This window comes from Arachis stenosperma, chromosome 9, assembly GCF_014773155.1.
Source record: "Arachis stenosperma cultivar V10309 chromosome 9, arast.V10309.gnm1.PFL2, whole genome shotgun sequence".
NCBI lineage: Eukaryota > Viridiplantae > Streptophyta > Magnoliopsida > Fabales > Fabaceae > Arachis > Arachis stenosperma.
In genome coordinates, this window is record NC_080385.1 from 127,696,969 (window position 1) to 127,711,860 (window position 14,892).

The following is a 14,892-nucleotide window of genomic DNA, read 5'->3' on the forward strand; positions in this document are numbered from 1 at the left end:
GTCTGGGGCAGGTGTGCACTGGAAATTTCTACCCTTGCTTCGTGATTTTGTCAATATTGGACAGTATAGTTGGGGTTCGGCATGCCTAGCACACCTTTACAGGGCGTTATGCAGGGTATAATCTTCAGAACTTAATCAGTGTCTAACTACAAAAACACTTATACCACGATTACGTACCTGCAGTCATATATTCCGGAAATTCAGGAACATGCATGGCTTCCAAGTCTAAAACTCGCATGAATGATGGCTCCTCAAATGGCACTTCGTTTGCAAGTGCATTTGCCACTTCTGTCACATCTGGGCACATGCTTCTGTCATCTTGATCTTCATCACCATCGGGAACAACAAATTCATAGTTGCTTTCGAAGTCTTCTTCACTGTCACTATTATAATCTTCCTGTAGAATATTCCGGTCGGCCTCGGATTGTTCAAACTCTACATACAACTCGATGAACGAGATCTGAACCCGGTTTTCAATATACATTGAAAACATCTCCTGCATGCTCGCTTCGTCCGTCACATATCTGGTTTGAAATTGAACGAACCCACCAAATACCGGTATGGGATATCTGTATAGCATACATGATATCTTTTTTGCCCTCTCAGAATCAATCTTCTCACAGATCACACCCTTGAACTCTTCAAATGAGATGATAAAAGGAATAACAACATCTAATGGATTTTCGTAAATAAACTTTACTCCTTCAGACGTTTGTAACAAGATTTGACCAAAATAATACACTTTAATCAATACTCTGTCACTCATTGCTCTCAATGACAAAAAAAACCCTTAACCTTAACTATTAACTTCTCTGAATCATACTAAGTATGAAAGTGACCCAAAGAAACAAAACACAGGAAGCAGCCGCTGAAGAAGGAGAAGAAGACGGGAAGGGGAAGAAGACGGGTAACCTAGCACTAACTCGCTGCACACTTTTATATAGCCCTCTCTACTCAACTCGGACCATGCGTTTTCATTTCCCGGTTCGCCATTCCTAGCCAAAACGGACGGTCCGACTTCAGTCTTCTTAAACTCAAGCTCTCAACATGCAACTCGGACCGTTCGACTTCATCGTCCAACTCAAGCATATCGGAGGGTCCGATTTATATGCACAAAAATTTTTTTCCTCCAACAATCCCAAATCGGACCATTCGATTTCGGGAAAACAAATTCAGTAACAAAGAACTCGGATGGTCCGTGTTCTCCTCCCAAAAGCTGCCAAAACTCTGCCCCACATGCATGTCTAGCCCCCCTTGATTCCATATCCATGAAAAGCGCACACATAGGCTCCATTTCCATAAAATTGAGCCAAAAAAAATATATATATATATATATATATATATATATATATTCAGTGTGACAAGAATTGACCACATTATTGACAGTGTTAATGTTTCCATAATAAAAAATAAAAAAGAGATTAATATAACACATTTTTTTGAATTTAGAAGACTAATTTAGAGTAATTAAAATTTTAAGGATTAAATCTATGCAACTCACCTATCTCAAAAATTAAAGTAAAATTTAACTCTACATTTTGAATACAATAAATACAAGATATATATATATATATATATATATATATATATATCGAATGAATTGTATATAAAATATGATGATATATTTATAAAATTAAACACCTCTTAGATGTTATTTATGTGTAAATTCATCATCTAACTAATTTAATATCGTTAAATATGTGTTAAACTGTCTCTATTATTAAGATTTTTTTTATTAATAACAAAAGCTATTATTAACCATGACTGTTGTCCTACTTTATTTACATTTTTTATTTCTTATGCACATTTTTTTAAATTAATTAGGAATTTTATTAGCAAACGATATAGTAGTACAAATTTTAATAAAAAAAAATAAGTTACTTTCATGCCACCACATCGTCAAAATTAAGCATTCAATATATTTAATCCGTTTAATATAGTAGTATAAATTATAACAAGGTAAATTACAAAAATTATACTTAAAAGATTTATACGTTAATAAAAATAACTTTAAAATATAAAAACAATCAAATTTCATATATTTTTAAAAATAATTTTAAAAATCAAAGTTTGATATAATTTTTAAGTATAATTTAAAAAATAAGATATTTTCTTAAAATTTAATAAATTTTTTGAATTAAAAATATTTTATAAATAGCCATTTTTAAAAAAAAAATGAATCTAGAAGTAGATTTTTTTTAAATAAATCTACAGGTAGAAATTTGTTTTTTGATATATTACATGCACTCTTTAAATAATTGTTTCAATGGTCATCCAAAAATCAAATTAAAGTATTAAATATACAAGTCATTTGCAAAATATAAAAATCATTTGTTATTATAAAAAATAATACTTTTATTAATTTTTGTCCAATTAATAGTATTTTTTTGAGACTTTTCTTATCGTTTTCTTTCTTTTGCTATTTTAATCCGATAATTTAATCTTTAAGTAGGCTGATAATAAATAAAGTAGGATAAAATTTAGTCTCAATTTTAATTTTATTTGTAAGTTAAATTTTTTTTTAAATTTTATCCAATTTTAATCTATCTCACAAATTAAAGATCTCTCAACCTTAACTTTATTATCTATCCTAAAATTTTTAACCCAACTCGAGAGATGGATCTCGTACAATAAAAAGGAGACATCTGACTGTGTCCAGAAAAATTTCAAAAAATATTAATACCTATATATATATATATATATATATTTGTCTCTAAAATAAAATATAAATTATTTTCTTACATTTTATGTTAAAAAATATTTTATTAAGTTTAATATATAATAATAATTATATTGTTAAATTTGATTTAGTATAAAAATAAATAAATAAATAAATTAACTCAAAAAATAATGATAATTAATTTAAAGATATTAGTTAATTAGTTGATAATTAAATTAAAATTTAATTTTTTAATTAAATTCAACTTAAATTATTAATTATTTTTTTAAAAATATATTAATATACTGTATTAATATTTTTTATTAAAATAATATTAATTATAATAATTATTTTGGTTAAAAAATTTATTATACCATAAATAATATAATAAGTAAATTTTATAATTGAATAAAAAATAATAAAAAATTAAATAATTGTATAAAAATATACATAAAAAAATATTATTTAGTCATATTAAAAATAAAAAAGTTATTATAATTATTTTTTTATTATTTTAAATATTATAATATGTGTTTAAAATTATCTTTTTATTATTTTAAATATTATAATAAGTAAATGTGTGTATAGACGATTACGTCTACAGTTTTGATTTTTTTTTCAATACATATAAAAAGTTTTGATTTAAAATTTTAAACATATCTAAACCAACTTAAATTGATCAAGTAATCAGCTTAATTATTTAATTATATAAATATTAAAAATTCAAATTACATCTCGTGTGTTAGCAATTTATTAATCAATATAATAATAGACATTTAAATAAAATTTAAATTTATAATAGATTAATTTTAGATTTGTTAGATATTGTAAAATTGGCCAAAAATATATATTTATGCTTAAATTTTATTATATTTTTATTTTTATTGCTAAATTTTTATAAATATATCTAAATTTTATTATATTTTTGTTCTTACTGTTAAATTTTTATAGATCCGCGTCATTGCTCACGCAACAAAACCAATGTGTTTTATATATTAGTTTATTTTAGGTACGATTTATTATTTAAAAAACAAATGACTTTAAAATATTAGAGTAATTGATTTAGTGTTTCTACAAATTTTTAGAGATGAATGTAACTCAGCTTAACTCTTATCTACTTCAAATAAGTAATATATATATATATATATATATATATATAATATATATATATATATATATAACTGCGAGTAGATCGAGTAATGTTTATGGTAAATTTACAATTGATTTTATTCATAAATTAACCTACTCTACTCTTAATCGTCCTATCCTATCAAATTGAATCGAATTTTGAATACTTATAAATAGAATTAACATTGTCAACCTACTTATAAGTATATTGTTAGTGGATGACTCATTTTAATTAAAAAATAAATGTGCACATAGATTTTATAAATTTGTATCAGAAGTTATATTAAAAATTAATTTTGATGCTTTGATAATGATATATTTATTTTTTGAAATGATTATTTATATAATAAAAATAAATAATAATTATTTTTATTAAATATAATTTACATAATTTAATATAAGTACAAAATTGTCTTACACAATAGTGCATAAAAATTAAATTTTTATATTAATATTTTTTATTATATAAATATTTTTAAATAATTATTTGATATATATATATATAATTAATGTTTTTTGTGTTAGATATTTTTCAATAATTGTTAAACATTCCGATGTAAATCTATATTAAAATTCTATATATAATTCATGAAATAAGAGTATTGTTGAATTGAATATGACAAATATTTATATTATTATTTTTTTTATTAGATGGTGTAATTAAAAAAAAAATTAATAGAATTGTGATTGGATGAGTATATTGAATTGTGATTTTGCTTCTAATTTTGAATATATTTGATCTTGAATATGTTAAAGATAGGTATGATAAGTATATTAGTTGTGTACTATAATCTTTTTTTTTGTACAATTTTTTTCTCTTTTAATGTGTTATATTCTCTCTCTTTGTAAAGTGTGTTGGATACTATACCCCTAAAATGTGACGGGGAATATATTTTAAAAGTGTGGGAGCATTTTATTCTGAAAAGTGCATCAGGTATTATATCTCATGAGTGTGATGGGTATTATATCCTAAGAGTGTGCCGGACAGTAATCCCAAGAGTCTGGACTTTATCTTGAAAAATGCGGCGGACACTATATTTTAAGAGTGTGGCGAGCACTATATCTCATGAGTGTAACGGGTACTATACCACCAAGAGTGTGGATGCATGTCAGAGAGACGATATCCAAGTTAGCTAGCGGGTGTGTCGGGTTCTGACAAAGTAACCGACATGTGAGTTTATGGCCAATAGGACAGGCATGCATCATGTGCATTTGTATGATTTGTTTGAGTATGCATTGTTTTGTCTTGCCTAATTGCTTAACTGTAACTATCTGCTACTTAATCTACTTGTACTGCTCTAATAGTTATACCTGTGTTTTTCTTCTCTATTCTGCCTGTGTTTGTTTTTGAGAGATTCCTCTGACAAATGGAGGAGGCGCTGAGGATTGTTCTACCTAGAGTTTGATGGAGTACTGATGGTGTTTTTGTGGAAAAACGAATTTCCAACACACAAATCCAACCGGCAAGTATACCGGGTCGCATCAAGTAGTAATAACTCACATGAGTGAGGTCGATCCCACAGGGATTGAAGGATTGAGCAATTTTAGTTTAGTGGTTGATTTAGTCAAGCGAATCAAGTTTTGGTTGAGTGATTTTGTATCCAACAGTAAGTAAATAACAGAAAATGTAAAGGGGAAGGGAAGAATTGCAGAAATTAAAGAAAACTGAAAGTAAAAGAGCTGAATCTTAAAGAGCAAGAAATTAAATGACTGAAGCTTAAAGTGCAAGAAATGTAAATTGCAGTAACTTAAAGTGCAAGAAATATAAATTGCAGTAATGAAAAGGGATTTGAGGATTGGGATTTCAGAATTCAAGCAAGGAAAATTAAATTGCAACAATTAATAAAGCAGAAGTTGAATTAGAAGTAACTAGAATTCAAGCAGAAAATGGAATTGAATTGCAGCAAGGGTTCACAGAAGAACCAAAAAGGAAAATGTGATCTCAGGACTCCAGAGACTAGATAGCAAAGTCTAGATCTCAATTGCCTTCCCAGATCCAAATTCTCAAAGCAATTAACAAGAAATTAAAGAAGAAGCAGTAAAGAGAATGTAATTGAACTCAATTATGCAGAAGAGGAATTCAAGAGATCTTGAATGGAGATTGAGACAGAAATTCCTCAATTCTTCACACCCAAGACTCAAACAAGAAAAGTAAAAATGCTCCAGCAAGAACGAAGAAGAAGAGAGATCAATTCTCCTCCCCAATTCCCTGAAATCTCAGTTCCTAGCTCTCAAAATTCAAAATCAAAAGAAGCTCTCAATTCTCAAGTGAAAAGAAAGCACAAAGTAAAGGTCCAAAGTAAAAGTTTTTAATTACATTAAACTAACTCCTATTTATACACTTTCTATTCTTGGATTTTGGAATTTGGATGGGCTTTTGATTTGGTGAAGAAATGAATTTAATTGGATTTTTAATCCAATTTCAGCCCATGAAGAAAGTAGCTCCCAGGAGGCTGCCCTGCCCTTGTGGAGGGCAGGGCAGGAAATGATGCGTGCGGCCTTGTGCGTGCGTGCGTGGTGCGTTGATGCTTGCAGGATGCTGCCCTGCCCTTGTGGAGGGCAGGGCAGAGTTTTTTTGGTGCGCCAGATTCTGCCCGTGCGTGCGTGCTGTTGCTGCTGAGACTCCCTTGGTGCGCCAACTCTTGTGCGCTGGCCGTGCATTACACAATGCTGCCCTGCCCTTGCGGAGGGCAGGGCAATGTTTCCAAAATTGAAGCTCCGCGTTCGAAACTCGGTTGACGCGCACGCTACTTTTTTTCTTGATTTTCTTGGCACCAAAGTAAGGCCTAGTTCCTTGCTTCCTCATGGTGCCGTGTTCGATCCTTGTGGCAAGCATTGGTGAGCTTCTTTCTTGAATTTATTTCCTTGATGAGCCCGATATTGCTCTTGAGGAGGGCAGGGCAGAGTTTTTGTTCTTCTTGATCCTTAGCATCAAATTGTGCTCCGCCCTTGAGGAGGGCAGGGCAGTGTTGCTTCTCAAGCTTGTTTCATTATGTTGCCCTCCTGGAGGGCAGTGTGCCCTTGTGGAGGGCAATGTTTGCTTCCTCCCTTCCATGCGGCACACTTCTCCTACCCTTGGACCACGCTTTCTTTAAGCCACGCTTTTCCTCTTTTCTTCCTTTCTTCATCTACAAGAAACCAAAACAACCACTCAAAGTATTTCTAAACTCATAAGGTTTATAATTCATTAAAAATCACTTAATTCTTGCTTAAACCTCATGATTTAGCATCAATTTAATGGTGGTTGCTTGATTTAAAGAAGCTATGCATTTTCATTCCAAATCACTTACTTAGGATGCAAGAAAGTGCATAAAGACTAGTAAAACAAGTGAAATTAGCTTGAAAAATGGGTATATGATGACCCGTCATCACAACACCAAACTTAATTCTTGCTTGTCCCCAAGCAAGCATCAAAACTAAGAGAAAATGAAGTGAACAAGAAAAGAAACATATCCTTATTAGGCATATAGCAGAACTTGGCTTATGGAGTTTTTATGCAGACAATGATAACTCAATTATTGTTGCTGTTACATAACATAAATTTTTCCTCAAAGGCTTACTAAACTTGCTGTTATAAGGTTTATTCTTTCTTTGCTCCCTTGCTAACTTTTCTTTTCTCATGTTGCTTATCAATCTTATTATTCTTTGAAGGCTTGGTGTCTAATATTGTAGTAGTAGCCTTTGGCTTTATTTTTAATCAACATCTTCCACCACAGACACATGGCTCACTACTTCTTCCTAGGATCATTGATACCCAGCATCTCTTTGGATAACTAAATGTTCTGTATCTAGGTTGCTCTTTATTGTGGACTTTCAATTGGCCATCCCAAATCAGTTGATCTAAGTGACCGGGTTTTGAAATACCCCTCAGAATTTACTTATCCAAGCATATCCTAGTACAAGAATACCACAGGCATGTGTCCTAGGGTCCAAGCTATTGGTGTCCAGCCTTTATTCTTTTGTTTTTCTTGCCACATTGGCTTTTTCTTCTTCCTTTTCTTTCTGTTTTAATTAATTTTTTTTTGTTCTCAAGGGCTTTTTCTTTACTGATAAGAACCTTTATAACAGCAAGCTAGATCACACTTCAATGAAAATGACATCATGCAGCAATTATTTTATGAGTTATACATTTAATCAAACACATACACCACCATTAACTTCCATTCTAATTTATGCAACATTGGATATTTACTTTCTAATTCAAACAATTCTCTTTTATTCAAGCATATGGGACACAAAACAAAATTCAAGCTAAGTGATGAATGACAAGCATCATGCAGATTATCATACTTAATCAAACAACTTCACTTGCAGCTAGATAAACACTTTAGCAGGATATATAATGGTTCCCATGTTCAAAAAAAAAAAATTCACAGCAGCAAGGATTGAGTTCAGATACAACCTTTGAAGTTGCAGCCTTGTGATTCTTCCTTCTGTTGTGTTTTCTTTGAGTTAAGATGCACAATATCTTCAATTGTTGACTCATGTCCTGCATAATTCTCAAAGTTGCTTGCTTCTCAAGCCCTTAAGTGCATGGTTAGTATGCATAAATTGAGTGTGGCTCTTGGATTTATCTTGGTGTGAGAACACCAAACTTAATTACTTGCCACTGCCTCTGATGCAACAAGTTAACCATATGTGAAACCTTGTGTTCTTGCTAAAGGTTATGGGATTAAAGCTAGAAAGCAGTTTAAATAGTTGAATAATTTGTTCGATTGCTTGGAGCTAGCATCATGCAAGAGGTGAGAATGTGCTTTTAAATGAGATTTTTGGTGGAACACCTAACTTAGAATCTTTTATTCTCCCTTAAGTTGTTTTGGTGTGCAACACCAAACTTAGCTCCTTGCAATGCATAACAGTTATTCAACATCTTTATTGAAAAAGCTATGAAAAGAAAACTACCTCAGGTTGGGTTGCCTCCCAACAAGCGCTTCTTTATTGTCACTAGCTTGACATCTTCCATTCTGCTGATCATGAAAGTTGCATATTACAGTGCCTTAGCTTGTCTTTCTTCACTGTGAACTTCCTTCCGGTTTCCTCTTTGATGACCTCTATGAATTCCTGTGGAAGGATCTTAGTCACAATGTAGTGATCAGACAACTGTGGGGACACCTTCATGGTTTGAATGTTTATCATTACTCTATCCCCTAGTGAAAATTTTCCAGTGGGAATTTTCTGCTTTTCTTTAATTCTATCCTCTGTCTCTCCTTGAAAGAATTCCTTGTTGTGTTTTTCTTGGCTGGTACTTTCTTTGTCCAAGGTTTTCTCACTTTCCTCTATGATCTTTTTCCATCCCTCCTTCTTTGTGGCATCTTCATTGTTAGTTGGTTTGTCTTCAGTGGCTCTGAGGAAAGTATTTGTTTTCTTCTCACCCATTTCTGCAAAGTACTTCGCCAATTGAGCTATCTGCTCCTCAATTCCTCTGATTGACATCTCTTGGTTCCTTGTTATCTCCTCTTGGTGTTTCATCATTTTCTCTATTAAGATCTCCAAGTTCATGATCCTCTGAGAGTCTTGTGAGATTGGTCGGTTATGAGATGTTAAAGATTGGAAGGGTGGGTGTGGTGGCGGCATGTAGTGGTTGTTGTTACCATAATGGTGTTTTTGCTGGTTTGTGAAGTTGGGGTTGTTGTAATTGAAGTTCCTTGGTTCGTGATTTTGGTACTCGGTCCTTCTCCAGTTGGAATGAGTCTGGAAGTGTGTGTTTTGTGAGTATTGGCCTTAATTGGCATTGGTGGATGAGTGATGTTGGTTGTTTGTGGTCATGGATTTGCCCTGGTTGAAACTTCCTTGTTCTTGATGTCGGGACTCCCCCATTCTTAGATAAGAATGGGGCCTCCATGGTGGAAATTGGGCGTTCACTGCAGCAGACTGCAGGCAATCAACTTTTCTATCCCTCAGCTCCATATGTTGCTGTGTTTGATGGTGCATTTGTTTGTTCAGGTTCATGGATGCCTTCATTCCTTCAAGTTTCATCACTTCTTTTTCTGAAATTGCATTCTGTGGTTTCTCGCATGAGTGTTGGTTGATGACTCCTTTGTCATTGAAATTTGCAATTCCTTGGGCAGTTGTTGTTGCTTTGAGTAGGCCATCTGAGAAGTAATCCACTGCTTTTCTTGTTTCTGGGGTTAGTCCTTCATAAAAAGCTCGGAAACCCACTTTATCAGTTGCTTTCTTGTATCTTTCCCAGGCCTTGAAGAGTGGTTCTTCTTCCCCTTGTGTGAATAGATGTTTCTCCTCTTTCAGCTGGATGATCTGTCTGGATGAGGAGAATTTGGCCAGAAATTTAGTGACCAAATCATCCCAACTAGTAATACTTTCTTGGGGAAAAATTTTAAACCATTGTGCAGCTTCACCCTTTAATGAGAAAGGGAATAACAGGATCTTATAAGTGTCATGATCTGGACCATCAGTTTTGACAGCATTACAAGTCCTCAGAAAAGTGGATATGTGCTGTTGAGGATCTTCCAATGGATTTCCGTCATAAGAACAATTGTTCTTGATGAGTGTAATGAGTGGTGGCTTCATGTCATGATACTCTTCGTCTGTAGAGACTTGATTTTCTGTGGCACGCAAACAATCAGGAGGGACAAACAGCAGCACGCTTGAGAATTGAGTGCAGTTAGTTGAGATAAATTCTCAAACTGTTAGTGAGTTGATAGAGGCAAATTCTCAAACAGTTAGTGTGTTAGTTAAAAATAAAGAAAAAGTGCTTGATCTAGATCTCCACTTCACTTAATCATTGTCAATCTATTTCAATCCCCGGCAACGGCGCCAAAAACTTGATGTGTGGAAAACGATCCAACACAAAACTCACCGGCAAGTATACCGGGTCTCATCAAGTAGTAATACCTCACATGAGTGAGGTCGATCCCACAAGGATTGAAGGATTGAGCAATTTTAGTTTAGTGGTTGATTTAGTCAAGCGAATCAAGTTTTGGTTGAGTGATTTTGTATCCAACAGTAAGTAAATAACAGAAAATGTAAAGGGGAAGGGAAGAATTGCAGAAATTAAAGAAAACTGAAAGTAAAAGAGCTGAATCTTAAAGAGCAAGAAATTAAATGACTGAAGCTTAAAGTGCAAGAAATGTAAATTGCAGTAACTTAAAGTGCAAGAAATATAAATTGCAGTAATGAAAAGGGATTTGAGGATTGGGATTTCAGAATTCAAGCAAGGGAAATTAAATTGCAGAAGTTGAATTAGAAGTAACTAGAATTCAAGCAGAAAATGGAATTGAATTGCAGCAGGGGTTCACAGAAGAACCAAAAAGGAAAATGTGATCTCAGGACTCCAGAGACTAGATAGCAAAGTCTAGATCTCAATTGCCTTCCCAGATCCAAATTCTCAAAGCAATTAACAAGAAATTAAAGAAGAAGCAGTAAAGAGAATGTAATTGAACTCAATTATGCAGAAGAGGAATTCAAGAGATCTTGAATGGAGATTGAGACAGAAATTCCTCAATTCTTCACACCCAATACTTAAACAAGAAAAGTAAAAATGCTCCAGCAAGAACGAAGAAGAAGAGAGATCAATTCTCCTCCCCAATTCCCTGAAATCTCAGTTCCTAGCTCTCAAAATTCAAAATCAAAAGAAGCTCTCAATTCTCAAGTGAAAAGAAAGCTCAAAGTAAAGGTCCAAAGTAAAAGTTTTTAATTACATCAAACTAACTCCTATTTATACACTTTCTATTCTTGGATTTTGGAATTTGGATGGGCTTTTGATTTGGTGAAGAAATGAATTTAATTGGATTTTTAATCCAATTTCAGCCCATGAAGAAAGTAGCTCCCAGGAGGCTGCCCTGCCCTTGTGGAGGGCGGGGCAGGAAATGATGCGTGCGGCCTTGTGCGTGCGTGCGTGGTGCGTTGATGCTTGCAGGATGCTGCCCTGCCCATGTGGAGGGCAGGGCAGAGTTTTTTTGGTGCGCCAGATTCTGCCCGTGCGTGCGTGTTGTTGCTGCCGAGACTCCCTTGGTGCGCCAACTCTTGTGCGCTGGCCGTGCATTACACAATGCTGCCCTGCCCTTGCAGAGGGCAGGGCAATGTTTCCAAAATTGAAGCTCCGCGTTCGAAACTCGGTTGACGCGCACGCTACTTTTTTTCTTGATTTTCTTGGCACCAAAGTAAGGCCTAGTTCCTTGCTTCCTCATGGTGCCGTGTTCGATCCTTGTGGCAAGCATTGGTGAGCTTCTTTCTTGAATTTATTTCCTTGATGAGCCCGATATTGCTCTTGAGGAGGGCAGGGCAGTATTGCTTCTCAAGCTTGTTTCATTATGTTGCTCTCCTGGAGGGCAGTGTGCCCTTGTGGAGGGCAATGTTTGCTTCCTCCCTTCCATGCGGCACACTTCTCCTTCCCTTGGGCCACGCTTTCTTTAAGCCACACTTTTTCTCTTTTCTTCCTTTCTTCATCTACAAGAAACCAAAACAACCACTCAAAGTATTTCTAAACTCATAAGGTTTATAATTCATTAAAAATCACTTAATTCTTGCTTAAACCTCATGATTTAGCATCAATTTAATGGTGGTTGCTTGATTTAAAGAAGCTATGCATTTTCATTCCAAATCACTTACTTAGGATGCAAGAAAGTGCATAAAGATTAGTAAAACAAGTGAAATTAGCTTGAAAAATGAGTATATAATGACCCGTCATCAAGTGCTGAGAAAGAAAACGAAGAGTTAGATTATATTAGATCCCTTAGATATAGTCACCTTGATTCTGGTTTAGTTTAAACTTTAGGATACGAATATGAGTAAAACTGCGAAAAACACAAGATAATAAAAATGAAGGTAATATTCTCCCAGGATTGAGATTGAGGATGAGAACAGGAAGAAGAGCTTAAAGGCATTTCCATTCTGGTTTTTGTCTTGCTCTATTGACATCTCTTATTTTTGGTATAAATTTTATGGTTACTTTAGTTTTTCTTTTGTTATAAAGTATATTGCCATTTTACTTTAATTAAGAATTTTACACACATAAAAGAGTTGTTAATATGCTATTTTGTCATACTTAAATTTACCACTTCATATTATATTATGGGTTGAAATAGTAAATAACACTAACATACTTTATTTGAAAAAAAAATCTACTCAATTTAATGTTTACACATTGATAATTTGTTAATTTACTTAATAATTAAATTTTTTTAATCATAATTTTTTTAATAAAATTAAAAGCTTAAAGTAAAATATAAAAGATCTAATTTTAATAAATGTTGTAGATAAATATCAAAATTAAATTTTAATTTAAAGTAATTAAATATATTTAATTTTTATTAAAAAATATAAAAATATTTTTTCAAAGATTAAAAAAATAATTTTTTCAAAATAATAAATTATATAGACTAATTCATTATATTGTGAATATGAAAACTAAATCAAAATTAAGTATTTTTATATAATTCAAAATTTTTTAGTAGCTAAATTTTTAATAATTTTAGAAAATTAAAATAAGACAACTCGCAAATAGAGATAACAAAAAATTTGCGAAAATAAATATTGTGAAAATACAGAGTATAACCTACCTTAATAATTGTGTATATAATTTATAGTAATATTTAATAATATGTATAATTTAAATTAAATTTAATCTCATGCAAGGTACGGAAAAATAAATTAGATGCTAAGAAAAAATAAAGAAAATTGATTTAAAAATTTTGTAATTTTTTAAAGTCATAACGTTTCATTATATTCAGGGATTATATCTATAGAATAGGATTGATCTATTTGAAAATTAAAAATAATTTTGTAATTAATGATACAATACTTTAATTCTAATTTAATTACAATAAGTCAATAATTATGTTTGATTGTCATATAATTGATATAATTTGTTAAAAGAACTATATCTAAGATACATTTTTATTTATTGATTCATTCCATATAGGATATTCATTCATCCATTATAATAATTATGTGATATCCATCCACACATGACACTACTAAAGTACTAATAGTAAGTTAATAAGATATTCAATCACAAATTTTAACATAATGAGTGCAATAAAGATGGTTAAATTGCATCTCAAGTGATTTGGATATGTGACATATGAGAAGAAGACTGATAGAACACTTAGTCAGAAGGGTGGATGAGATGGAAAATAGACAATGGGCGAAAGGCAGAAGAAGACTTAAGAAAATTATTCATGAGGTGATCAAACGAGATCTACATGTAAACGATCTCTTTATAAACATGATACATGACAAAATACAATGGCATCATTTGATTCATATAGCCGATCCCACTTAGTGGGACAAGACTTTATTATTGTTGTAATAATAAGTACTTGCTATAGTTATTTAAAAATATTTTTATAGATATTTTAATTTTAATAGTAATAATACTTTTTTGTAATTAATTATTAACTAATATAATAAAAAATAATTTTCCATAAATAAAATATAAACTAATTTTAAATATAATTTTCATAAATAAAAACTAAACTTAAAATAAGAGAATTCAATGTCATTGAAGGCGCTGAAATATATATGAATTGATTTATAAAACTTGGAGATTGCAATCCCTCAATCATAAATTGAACTTTCACATCTATAAAATTAGGAATTAATCTTCAGTATAAGTCTTTTCATTATTCAAATCATACAAGTATTGAAAATTTTTAATTTCTAAAACGCGCCTCTTATGCCACGTATATTTTACACGCCATTTTAATAGATTTTTTTGATTAATTAACGCGCGAATATATAACTTTTTTTTCAAAAGGATTTCGTTTCCTTTTTGAATTTCTTCTGCGTTTTTTTGCCTTTTCTCTTCGATCTTTCATACGTTTCTCTTTCTCTTCTCTTTCGCCGTTTACGTAAGTTTTTCTCTCTGTTCTTTTTTTTCGTTTTTCTTGTTTTCTATTATTTCTGAAATTAATCTTTAAAATCGTTTTAAAGATAATGGAAGATTCAACTTCATATTATCAGCTGAACCAGAATGAAATATATTTTGAATTTGAACCCAATGAAGTTCCTGAGGTGTGGTTTAATTCCAGTTAATAAATGAATCAGAATTTGAATCCCGTTAGTAGCTTAAGATTGTGTAGCTAAATAATGTGTAAATCTTGTCTGTGAAATTTGTTGTTCATTTTTCCTTGTTTGAATTGAAT